Source organism: Trachymyrmex cornetzi, unplaced genomic scaffold (assembly GCF_001594075.2).
Source record: "Trachymyrmex cornetzi isolate Tcor2-1 unplaced genomic scaffold, Tcor1.1 scaffold482, whole genome shotgun sequence".
NCBI lineage: Eukaryota > Metazoa > Arthropoda > Insecta > Hymenoptera > Formicidae > Trachymyrmex > Trachymyrmex cornetzi.
Genome location: NW_017299641.1, coordinates 169910 through 183786, shown reverse-complemented (window position 1 = coordinate 183786; position 13877 = coordinate 169910). Strand labels below are relative to the sequence as shown.

Below are 13877 nucleotides of genomic sequence, written 5' to 3'. Positions count from 1 at the left end.
GAGCCGGTTTCACCAACGCTAATTACTTAATTGGCCGTGGAACTGATTAATTGTGTTTGCTGTTTAGTAGAACGGACCACTTATGATTGACAGACTTGGCAGCGCCAAGTGTTTTTACATGAAACATTTTTCTATTTAAATTTGTGACAATGTTTTGTATAATATTTTGAAAGAGAATTAAATAACCACTACTTTAGTTGGAAGAAGAAATGTCGTTGTGTGTGTGAATGAATTGTGATATAATAATTTCATTTAAAAGGAATTTAAATCATTTGGATTGGAATAGGAAGATCCTTTAATAAGATATACATATGTATATTTAGGTTTCGTTGCATAAAAATTAAAGATAATGCCATTTGGATTAAGTAAATAATAATAATGATAGTATCACTTGGGTTTTACTTTTTATTTTGATAGTAGAATTTAACTTGTCGCCACAGACGTTAATATCAATTCTTTTATACAAATAATACATATCACAAGATTAATATTTATTATTTATTTAATTTGACATGTTATAAAGAAATGGGATTTAACTTTGCGCCAGTTCTTGATATCAAATCTTTTATAGGAATGATATCACACACACACACACACACACACGCGCGCACGCACGCACGCACGCACGCACGCACGCACGCACACACACACATTAAAGTTAATATTATTTATATAATTTCGTATCCGTAGGAATGCTTTTTAAATTTTCAGAAATTGCAATCGGTATGTGCGTAGTTTCTGTTGGAATATATTTAGCAGAAATCTCTATTCCTTCATGGAAAACAGTCATTACGGTTACTCCGAATATAGTTCTTACCACCGGAATTCTGTTCGTTCACCTTCTATGATATGTTCTACAGGTAATAGCATTAAATAATTTTTTATTAATAAGAGAATAAAAATATCATTAATAATTAGATAAAATTTGAATTAATCATCACGTTATCTAATACAGAATTCTAATACAGTCGAACAAGTTTGTTTGAAATTTTACAAAGTACCCGCTGATAAATTTTGTCAGCAGAAAAGTTACTTTGATGCAGAATCCGTTATATGAGATACTGGCGAATGTCATACAAAGTGTGAGAGAAAACTCTTTACATGACTTCAAAATAGATTGATGATAAAAATCAAGCAGACTTGCACATAGTTTAATGTAGATTAATAGCAGAAATCGAGCAGAATCTGCATTTGATAAGTTTTGTTCGACTTTTGCTGCCAATCTGCAATCAGTTATATCAACAGTTATAACAACTCTCACTAGAGCTAACTAATGCGGACGTAGACGAAATCAAATCTGTTCAATTTTTTAAATCAAATTTATTACTAATTTGCTGCCATTCTGACAATAAAAAATTTATTTATTTGAATTTTATTTGAGTGCATTAATACCGATTTTTAAATTTTACTAAAAATAGACAAATTAAAACTTTAGACATTAATATTGTTAAAGTAATAAATATACACATATAACATATGTAATTAAAAAAAACATATAGGCATATAATCAAATTTAAATATAAATTAATATTCATATTCTGTTTTATTTATATTTATATTTTATTAAAACACACATTTATATTATTCTAGAATGACTGGAGGTCAATAGCAGCATTTTTTTCCATATCCTCCATATTGTTTGTCTTATGCAATATTTTCCTTATCCGCGAGAGTTCTGAGTGGTTGCTCTTAAAAGGCCGAAAGGAAGACGCTAGGATTGCTCTACTTTGTATCCGTGGTCTGCGTCAGAAAACTACAGAATTCCAGAAAGAGTTTATCGAAATGACAAACTATATCGAGTCGAAAAATAAATTTGAAATATTTCAAAATTGCCGAATAGATTTCTCTTCGACCGGACATAGGTTTCTTACTTGGAATGTGTGCAGCATATTAAAGAGAATTCGGAGAACAATCCTTTTACCAGAAGTGTGGAAACCTTTTGTGTTATTAAATCTCTATTTACTTTTTCAGAAACTTTGTGGACTGTATGTGATTATATTTTATACCGCTGATCTTATCATCAGGGTCAACATAACAATAGATCCATTTTTGATCATCGTAATAGTAGGAATAATTCAACTAGTAGGCATTGTAATCACTGCATGTTGTAGCAAAAGGTAATTATTTTTATTTATTGTACAGTCTACAACTACACTCAATATGAATTTATTATAAATCTACATAATCCACCCATATAAAAAATCAAACACCAATAGTTGAAGTAAATCTAATAATCAATGACAACAGCAGTTGTTATTAATTACGTAGTTATGAACACTAATTAGCGAAAATGTAATATTGTACCTGTAATTTTAAATGTTTTAAACTCAACAGCTGTCGTGATATTTTTTATGGACTTTTGTGATTAATCTGTAGATCGTTCTATTAAAATGCTCATTAGATATTCGTAATGGTATATCTTTCAAATCGATAATATTCCAGAGACTTACATAATAAATTCCGAAATTTTACTCGAATTGGTCGTCGAACTATTTCGATTGTGTCTGGTGTTGGTATATCAATTTCTTTGAGCGTTTTAGCAGTGTACCTGCAATTTTTTGAGGACATTGGCGTTACAACTATTCCTATTGTTTGTATCCTTTTCTACGTGATAAGAAAATGATGTTTTCATAAATATCTCGTCAATAGTTATAATTTTTTTTAGGAAAGTAATTATCATCATGACCTCGGCAGAAATCTAACGTAGATTCAACTTTAGGCATTATCTTTTTGAAAGAGTTTCTTAAAAATAATTTCTCAATATTTACGTAAAAATGAATTTTTAGTGCAAAAATGAAAATAAGAGGAATAATCACCAATGACCTTGATCTTGACAAATGTTATCCAGTACATGATCCTGAACAACATTCAAGAGGTTTTAATTGTCGGTTGGACACCTTGGATAATGTTAATGCCGGAGGTACTGTAACCTTCAAGTCTTATAACTCAAAAAGTACTTGACGAAAATGAACTTAATTATAGTGTTTTGGAAAGCTCTCGAGATATGCTATGAGAATATGCAATAAAAAATAGTGTTCCATTTAAAAAATTCAACATGACTTTGACTTGACCTCAACGACGCCAGTCAGGATCAAACTGATGAGACTATTGAATAGACTTTTTTAAATCCTACAATTTTTATTTGAAACATTTTTCTGTAAAACATATTTTTTGAGATTTTTCAAGGTTTCCATATTTTTTCCTCACCCTGTATATATACATATATACAATTATGAATTTGTGTAACATTCAAATTCTGTTCGATGTCGAGTTATCAACTTCCCAATAAGCAGAATGTCTAAAATTGATGCATAAGACAACTTTATTAAGATATCTTTTACACTTTTTTATAAAGTATGTTAAAGATGTTTCTTAAAGAACTCTTAAGGGGATCCTAAACCAACAGGAATTACTGACAATTGCAGGTCGTCATAATTTCTCTGAATTAGCTTTATAGATCATCAAATTCTTTTACACAATAAAAGTATGCACAAAAATATATCGGTCACACTAAATTTGACGAGAAAAAATTGAAGAAAAAATTCACTTTATTTTATTTTATCTCTCACAGCTGTCACCTCAGGTTATAATTTCCTTAGTACAGAAATTCTATAGGTCATACGTACCAAATGATATCTTTTGCGGAAGCGTATGCATAAACAATGCTGAGTTTGCGAAATTGTGATCAAAGGCCTAATAAAAAAGATTTTTCAAAATTAAAGTCGTCTTTTTTTTGTATAGCAATTACTTTTTTCCTCTTTTACAGATTCGAAAATCTTTTTCCACCCATTAAATTATACACACTAATATGTGTCTGCGAGGTGGAATTTATTCCCACAGAACGACAAAAAATTTTGAAATTAAAATCTTAAGAAAAATATTTTGTCGTTTTCGGCATGAACTTCACCTTACAGACATGTATTAATGCGTATACTTTAATCCTGGAAAAGAATTTTCGAATCTGTAAAAGAGGAGAAAAGTAATTGTTAAACAAAATTTATGATTAGTCGATAATACAAACGGATCTTTAGGATCCCTTTAAAAATACCTAATGTTATCTTGTTATGTGCGTCAATTTTAGACATTCTGCTCATTATTGCATAACTATTTCCAGAGAGAGTTCTGTGAAGCGAATTCTTTTGTATAGAATAATCAGTATATATAAACGCAAAAAATGAATTTTTCACGTCATCTTTCATGGAAATGCAATTGTCGCTACTGATCATCAGTTTATGAAATCGGTGTGATACGATCACATACAAATTTGTATATCTATGACATGTAGCTGCATTTACATATTAAAATGTTAATGTAGAGCGCCAGTATCTTGCGTTTATCGCTTAAAAATGTCTTCCAACTTCAGAGGAGCATTTTAACATTTTTCAGATTATTGTCTGCGATGTCATTATCGGCCATTATCTTTCAAGGGATTTTGTACCTTAAAACCAAGTAAAAATTATAAAAGTGAGTAAATAGATATATTGACCAACGAAATTATAAATATTCTAATTAATTCGCTCATTTTTTGTAATTTTTCCGCGTTTTAAAATACAAAATCGATTCCTTATAATGCTCGCAATAATACGATAAATTAAAACGCATCATATACATGATAAATGTGCTACGCGCATTATATAAAAAAATTACTAAATCTATCTATGTTAGTAAAATAATATTTTACCTCATCTGCTTTTTACTTTATATTTTATAGCTATATATTTTTTATAGCTATATATTTTTATTGGCTTCAGTATTTTTATTTATAGTAAATTATCTATTTTGATTGACATGCTGTTTTTCTTAGTATGATTATTACGGCAGTTTCATTTAATCTTCTACCTCTGAGAATTTAAGAATTAATTATGTTAAATTTAAATTGATTTTATAACATTATGAATTACCGTTGTAATTAATTTATGCAACTACTATATAATTTACGGATTGCTAACATCTATTGGTTTCTTACACTCTGCTTTTGTTACCTTGCCTTTAATATAATAATGTAAATTTTTTCTCGCGCAAATTATACTTAAATAGTTATATTTTAATACAATGTGCGTACACTCTTATCCTGATATAATAAATAACACGTCTTACGCTTTATGCATATGCATTATTCGTTATTGCTCGTAATCGTGCATTCCGAGTGAAAGTAAAAGCTCGTAAATCCACAAGCATTTCGTGAAGGCATTTCGTGATAGCTCAACATAGCGTTTACTGACAAAAGTACGAAAAATATTTTGTAAAAAATTAATTTATTTAAAGATGAATTCAATTATGTAAAAAACAGGATATCAAATTTTCAAGAAAGATATTGAGTAGAACATTACATAACATTTTCAAATATATACAATATGTAGAAATATAAGATCATAAAGCCGATTAAGTATTTATAGACGATTGGAATAATTGCGAGGATCGTGGGCATGATGTAGTCTTAACAATATCTAGATGTAAGAGTGAAGGATTCCGAGTTTAGATTCTGGTCTGTTTCGTTAATATTTCTTTTACAATTACAATTTAGAAATGGAATTAGAGAATTAGCTTGATAGAGGAAATGCATTATTGACGTACATTCGAAAAGGATCAATATCTAAGAGAAGTCATAAAGTTTAGGATAAAAACGAAAGGAAAATTATCAGTAACATTTGAGGATGAGTGTTTATCAGGCTCGTTTATAGAAAGATAGGGCCGTAAGACCGATTAGATATATGTATTGTAAGATGGTATATATTAGGACCAATGAAGCAGATGTGAACATGCAGTTTTAATAGTGCCTAGGTATGAGAACAAAGCTCCTACTTATAATAGAGAAGAAGATAGTAACGTGGGTTTTTGCTGGTAAGGTCTTACTCAAAAATCTATTATAATTAATAGAAATCTCTTGAAAAAAATTTTTTGTTAAACAAAGAGTTTCTAGGATCTTACATGTAAACATGCAACAATAAAGAAGGAAAGGAAGTCTTTAACGCTCAAGCTGAATCTATGTGAATTTATATATAATACTATCTACGTAGTCATTTAAATAAATTTAAATAATTACATCTAACTTAACCGTTAAAGATTTTCTTTCCACATCTTTAACTGTTCTTAGATAAATATCGAAGTCGTAAAAAAATTATCACCATGATGCGTTCGTTTTGTTGGTAATTGATGTTTTTCTGTTACGAAGTATATCAAAATTTTTTTCATATGATTGTCATTGTCATTTAATATGACTTAAAGTATACATAAATAACGAGTTTATATTTTTAATTAATTCTTAAAAAGTGCTGTTCTTCTGTTTTGAGAAGATATAGAGGTAAGGGCTAGATAATTAAATTTTCGCTGGGACATAACTAAATGTAATTATTTTTAAATATTTATTGTATTCTTTATTATATTCTTTGTTATATTGGGCCTTCTAACAATTAAGTAATTAATTTGGGCCTCGTTATGTACATTGCGAGAGTTGTTTTTCGTTAAAACTCGATTAGTACTTAAAAATGATTTTAAGAAGTTCCTAAAGGTATCTACAAAGCAAAAAAATGCTCATAAACATTCACAAGAACAGGATCAATACAAGAATATTATTAGTAGACCGTATTTATAAAAGAAAATTTCTGAATCGTATAATATTTTAATACAATCAGAATTTTTTATGAATTCAAGCATGGAAAATCCGAAATAGTATTGAAGAATCCAATTTTGGAAAAATATAGGAAACATACTTTACTATTACATTTAAATATCAATCACGTTTCTTTTTATTTAAACATTTCATTAAAATTTTTTTCATTTTATAAATTGTCTTAATCATTTAAAACGTGTTTTATATTAAACTTAAATCAATAACAAAAAAAAAATACAAGGCAGATTTAAATGAGCATACAAGATGACAGTTGATTAACTTATTCTGTTATTTTATGAAATGTATATACAGCACACGTACGTTTCGGACTTTACTTAGTCTTCCTCAGCAACTAAAAAAAAAAAATTATAAGTTTATAATAGACCGGATTGTTTAAGGATCTCATTTGATATATAAATAAATGCGGATGTCACATAATTCTCCTCTACGGTGTCAGAAAGCAGTCATTATATATGTTTAATGATGTCCATATTATAAAATTTATATTGTAAACTAATTCTTCGGTCCGTGGTGAGAATAGGTATAACATCGAATTTTAAAAAACATATGTACCGTACTACCAAGTTAACGATAATGCGGATGCATATGATGTCAGAGTTCAATTATGGTCAGAGGAGACTACGAATAAGAAATATTAGAAGCACATGCAATAAATATTTAACATCAGGCGTTCGTGCGATAAAGATCTCACAACTTATATTTCTTGTTCAACATATTACATGTACCTCCAGTATCTCCCTCTCACAATTTCCTCTGATCATAATTAAATAGTAGAATAAATCAATTACCTTGTTTGCTTACTAAAACTTACTGACCTTGTATTTGATTTGTTATTCCTCGTTCCCAGGAAATCGCATGAAGGAATTGCATAGAATAAGCAAACAATAATATATCATTTTTCCGGTTATTTTCTGAAATTTTCCAAACCATGATTTTTCATCGAAATGCGGATTAGCTAGAAGTTTTTTATCAAATGCTTGATGGAATCGCATGGAATAGACGATGATACATCCCCTTTCCGATCATTTTCTGGAATCTACTAATTTTAAGCATTACGTGGCTTTTCGTCGGAATGCGGATGTTAGAATAATTTAATATTTTTAATACTTTAAATAAATTATCGTTAGGGATATCATTGACTTAAATATAATTTAAAAAATTAAAAAATACATTAAAAATACATTAAAATACATCAAAAATACTAAAAATATATTAGGAGCTAATTATATTTTCCTTTAATAATTTTTTAAATATCTGAGTATAAAATAGCTTTGAAATAATTACAAAAATTTATTTAAATTTGTTCATATATTTCTTACTATTTTAGCAATATGCACTTATAACAATAGATATTTTAAATCTCTTTTATTTGATCTGTGCTAGAATATATCTAAATATAATACCAGCCTAAAAAGAGCAGAATATCTTAAAGTTAGATAAGTCGATTGGCGATTGGTCTCAAATTTCAATACAATACATCAGGAAGCGTTTCCAAATGTTTGCGGGACAGATAAAGGTACGTAATCATCTGCATCATTTTCTTTTAAAAAATTCCAGGAAATATATTACAATTTTAAATAACTATATATGTTCCATCATCAGATATTCTTCCACTTGTAAATAAACTTCAATAAACCGCGGTTGGCGAATCATGAAAGTCAATTCCGATCAAACGCATCACAATAGAAACCGTCGTAGAATCGTGATAGAATAGAAACGTAGAACATGTAGATGTAACAGCGTGAACATCGTCAGCGTTATTTTCTCCTCGAGCACGCACTTTTACGCTAATCACGTAATTAAATTCCGCCAGACCGGAGGACTTAACGAGTCATAATTGCTCCTGGTAGTGCTTGCGTGTAATCGTACATACTTTGTTACAGTTCCGAGGACTTACGACGCTTACGAGCGGAATAGAGCGAGATCTAAACACGGAAGTGGTTATAGCTGCCGTTTGCTGCTCCTTGCAAATTCGCTCGCGTATTCGCGTAATGTAATCGTGCAATTGTATTCGAAATAAACGGGGCATCTATTTGTCTACATCGTGAATAAAATCCCTTTTCTTCTATTAATCTGAACTGAAAAAAATTTTAATTCCGCGCTTATGCAAGTCGAGATAAACTATAAGACGTATCTCCTTTTAATGCCAAAAAAAATTAGAAACGAGCAGCGACCTTTCACGCGGCTTTCAATTTCGGGAGAAGATTCATTCATATGATTTTGCCGGTAATGATAAAATAATTGGACAGATATCTTTGTTATATAAGATGAAACTTAGTCAACTCTGCAATCGAAGTTCATAGTAAATAAAAAAAAATTTTTAAAGAAATCAATTTTTTAAAATCATATAAAAGTTATTGTCTTCTTGGGCAGCGAAGTTATTTTTGTACGGTCAACTCTTTTTGTCTCTGCATATCATAATACTAATTTGAGAATATTCGAAAATATTGCAAGTCGCAAAGGGATAAACTTAAAATGTTCGTGGTATTAAACCGGTAATAAAAGCGGTCTTACAAAAAAACTGATAAAAAACCATGTTATTACATTTTCTTATAGAACTTGCAATTACTGGTCTTGTACTGTATCGTCGTACAAAGCTATGTCATACATAAAGATAGACTGACACCGCCTAAGGTAAAAACAGAATCAATATCCGAAAATTTCGAAGAAACTACGGCAAGCGCTGATACTGGTATCATTGACCAAAATTCCGATGAATTTTTCGAGTTGGGTCAAGAATTTGTTTTCTTCCTAGTACCTAAAGACAATCTCGTAGGTAAGAAAAAGATTTTTCTTCTCCATAGAGAGGCGCGACATCGTGCCAAAATAAAAAAGAATTATTTTACGAGAATTTCGAATTGTTACACAGGTCGTGTTAGCATATCAAGCAATGTGATTGGGAAAGGGAAACTGCCTATCGAATGGGAAAATGTAATGCCAAATCATTCACTTGAGAAGATCACTCTAGATGATAGCTCTAAAGAAACATCTGATAGCTCTAAAGAAACATCTGATAGCTCCAAAAAAACATCTGATAAGACCTTCCAGCCCCCAAAAAACGATAACCTGACAGAGATCTTGCCAGGTAAGAGAGATCTTTGTCGTACACGCAGAAAAATATCATTCTATTGTTAAGAAAAGTGATTACTCAATTTATTTCCTTCCTTTTAAATAACGGTTATCTTTAACAAAGAAAATTTTTTTATAATAATCTTAAAATATGCTTATTTTTTATAAAATTTTAGAAATACTCATTATTATGTAGTTAAAACAAGAATTTCTTTTCTTTTGAAGAATATTATAAAATTGATTGAAGAAACGAACTTTTTATAATATAAGCAAATCAAATTAATTTTAATTTAATAAACTTAATTAAAGTATTATAAACTTACTATAGGATTCAGAATATATTTTGAATAAATTTAATGTTTGTGATAAACTTATGATAGATTTACAAATATATGAATTTTTGAAATACTTGAAATAAGTAATTATTACTTGTGTAAAGTAATTATTACTTGCGTATTTTTTTGTATGTAGAATAGTATGATGTTGCGTTGAAAGAAAATGAAGAAATATTCAATACAAGTAAGTGGAGAATGTCATATTCGGTCAAGTGAATCTTTGTGCCTATGTAATATTTTTTTAAATTTATGTAATTTCCAGTTCAAGTAAACTGTGTGTCGATTATTTGTCGGTCTTGAAACACTAATATTTAATTGCTTATCAATTTAGTTTATGTTATTACCATCACTCCATTTTCAATTTAAGATTGTGTTTTAAGATTGACAAATAATCGGAGCACAGTTTGCTGAAACTGGAAATTGTGTAAATTTACAAAAAAATATTATTAAACATGAAGATTTGCTTTGAATTAATATGACGTTTTCCACTTATTTATGTTTAATATTTCATCGGTTGATTTTCACTTATTGACAAAATATTATTTTACAAGAATCTCTATTTTTTAAGCAGAGGAAATGGTAAGCACACTGTTACCCACCCTGGAAACCATAATTCCGCAAATCAAGAATCATACCGGAAAACCAGGAGAATCTCATTTTGTCTTTAGCTTATTTGGTAAACCAGTATTTACACATCATACATATGGTACACCCGAGAATAAAATTGTGAAGAAGTCCCAACCTCCACTGGAAAGTCAGCTTTGATTACCGGCAGAAGAGAGCGACGACGAACCGAAAGGTGAGAGAAAGATTTTTCGCCATGGAGAGACAGGACATCGCGCCAAAGTGAAAATATCATTTCACAAGAATTTCGATCTCTTACACAGATCAGAAGATAAACGCAGGCGAAGTTCGCAGAATCGATTTAAACAGAAACTATGGAATTACATCATCTCAGTAATCGAGAATGGATTAAAATTTTTATGCGTCTTTTAAGAATACAATTGAATCCAACTAAATTAAAAAAAAAACTTATTTTATTCAATTGGATTTCTATTTAAATAAATTTAATTGGATTAAATTGGAATGAAAAACTGCATTTTCTATTCAGAATTTTTAATGTAGCAGTTTTTACAATGCATAAAAAAAGTTGATATTATTTTTAAATTAAAAGGCATAGAAATGTGCTTCATACAATTCCTACAAATGAATAAAAATACGTTTGGATTAAAAAGAATTTATTTTAACGTTTGTGTATTTCTGAAAATTTTAATCCATTTCAATCTATTATTCTGATTTACTAGGAGGACCCAGTGAGATCTTTCGTCCGATTGCTGAAAGGGACCGATCGGCTAAACCATTTAATCATTCCAGAATTTCTCTAAACGCCACGTCGTTTGATAATTATTATCGAATTGTGAAAAACAATAGTACCCTAAAGAAGTTTCACATGGAAAACTATACCCCACATTTGTACCCCATAAACTCCATACAATACTTTCGATTACCACTACTTAGGCTCAGTTTCACAACTCATGATTAACTCTTAATCGAGGTTTAACTTATTTCTCATCTCTTTCTAATGCTAGAATTGGAAAGAGATGAGAAATAAGTTGAACCAGGTTGAATTAACCGTGAGTTGTGAAACTAAGTCTTACAACGCTTCAAATATGATGTACGTATATGGCAAATCCTTTTATAATCCCAGAATGTCTTTAACTGTCAAATTACCTGTTAATTATCGTCAAAGTGCAAAAAGTAACAGCACGTCAGAAGTGCATAAAGTAGCGCACATACTCGCTAATTACTACAAATATTTCATAGTACTTTCGATTATCAGTTATACCGGAAGTTTGTACAATGCAGCAAATTTAAAGTTCTATTATCCAGTATATACACAATCCCAAGTCTTTCTATATTATAAAATATCTACAATTGCTATATCGCCCAATAATTATGTATAAACTATAGCAAATCACCGCTTGCCAGAAATGTACAATCTTAGTAATGACGAAGATAGTAGTTAGTTGGTAATGGCGATCCATCAATTCATAGGACTATCGACTTTCACAATATGACTCGAGATGACGAAAAAATGTTTAAAATAAATAATATCTACTGTAAAACAACACAATAAATTGGAAATTTATTCTGGATACTCAAAGGTTGTAATTTATTAACGGTACGATAAGTATAGGATATAATGTTATTAGAAATTAATTTAATGCTTGACTGATAATTATATGCCATATTTGTAAATGTAGATGATTTCTTTGTACTTTCATTTCGTGGAACAAAGAATTCGATTAATTAAGCACTTATTGCTAATTGAATGAAACCGAACTTTCATTTTATAAAATACTATTTGTATTTTTTATATTAAATAAAATATTTTTTGAGCAATTATTCATGAAGTTTTATATACAAAACTATCAATACACACAATCAGTTCAATTGTTAAAGAAATTATTCTGGTTAGAAAATTTTATAAAAATTCAGTGAGATACAAAATCGATGTCGATCTGAAATATTCTGTAAACATATCTCATTTATTTTCAAAACTTTAAAAGAATATATATAGGGCTCTCAAAATAAAAATACAACAATGAAAGAATATAAAGGCAATGAGAGCGTCAAAATACAGCACGGAAATTGGTACGTAATTATAACAAGAATTTCAATTAATTCACATAATACATTAGACTACCATGTCGATACAAAAATTTCCTTGTATACTTTTCGATTTGCTTCAAACCATCTTCAGCAAGTTGTGAACAATTTCGTCGATGTCTTATAATAAATATAATTCGTAATGTTGATTAAGTAATCCTCGTCGGTGTTTTAACAAATAGTCCGCAATGTTGGAAAGATATTCTATGTAAGACCAAAGGATGAGCATGTCCTTACTGTCAGGTTGAGAATTGCCAAAATTGTTTCTTCGCTTTTAAGCCAAATGACTAACCTCCGTCTCTATAGAGTACAATCATTTATTCCAAGCATAACACGTCAATTTAATAAAAGAATACAACAAATTTTTCAAAGTTATTGTTATAAAAGAACAAAATAAAAGATTGTAAAATTATTAAATGTGATATCTAGATGGAAGTCAGACACTTAAACCGTCAAAATTCATATTCCGAGAGCCACGTCCGCACAGATCAATACATGACTATTACGTAATATGTACGTAATTGTTCACAACTTGCTAAAGATGATTTGAAGCAAATGGAAACATATAAGGAAATTTTTGTATGGACATGGTAGTATAATATATTATGTGAATTAGTTGAAATTCTTGTTATAATTGCGCACCAAATTCTCTCATTGCCTTTATATTCTTTCATTGTTGTATAATTTATTTTCTCTAAAGTTTTTCCAAAATTTCTTCTAACTTTTTTTTATCTTATATTAAAATTACATAAAACATTTAAAAACATTTTAAGTATTCACAAATGTATAATTATAAGAAGAAATGTAAATATTTAGAGTGTCTCGATAGCTTTTGTTCAATCCTTTTAAATTAAATAAATACATATATTTTAAGTGGAACAATATATCGTTGAGCTTCTTTCACATTTAAGCCACTTAACGACTTAATCTTGGCACGTCGTTTTTCTGATGCTTTCGCAAGTTTTAACGATGTTACGCTCGCATGGCGAAATTCATGCGATGAAATGCGTTCGTTAAATCGGACACGATGGAGCATTGCCGAACAGGTGACCCGTTTTACAGATCAGATAATTCGTGATACTCGTGATACACTCAGATTGCCGAGCGGCTGGACAAGTGCGTCAACTTGGTTCGCACTAATGTCTCAATTCTACATTGAAAAAAAGGATTGG

General features: G+C 29.6%; 1 pseudogene; it reads left to right on the top strand.

The window, feature by feature from the left end:
* Positions 1-692: 692 nt before the first annotated feature.
* LOC108765226 (facilitated trehalose transporter Tret1-like) lies at positions 693-2623 on the top strand (annotated as a pseudogene).
* The last annotated feature ends 11254 nt before the right edge of the window (positions 2624-13877 follow it).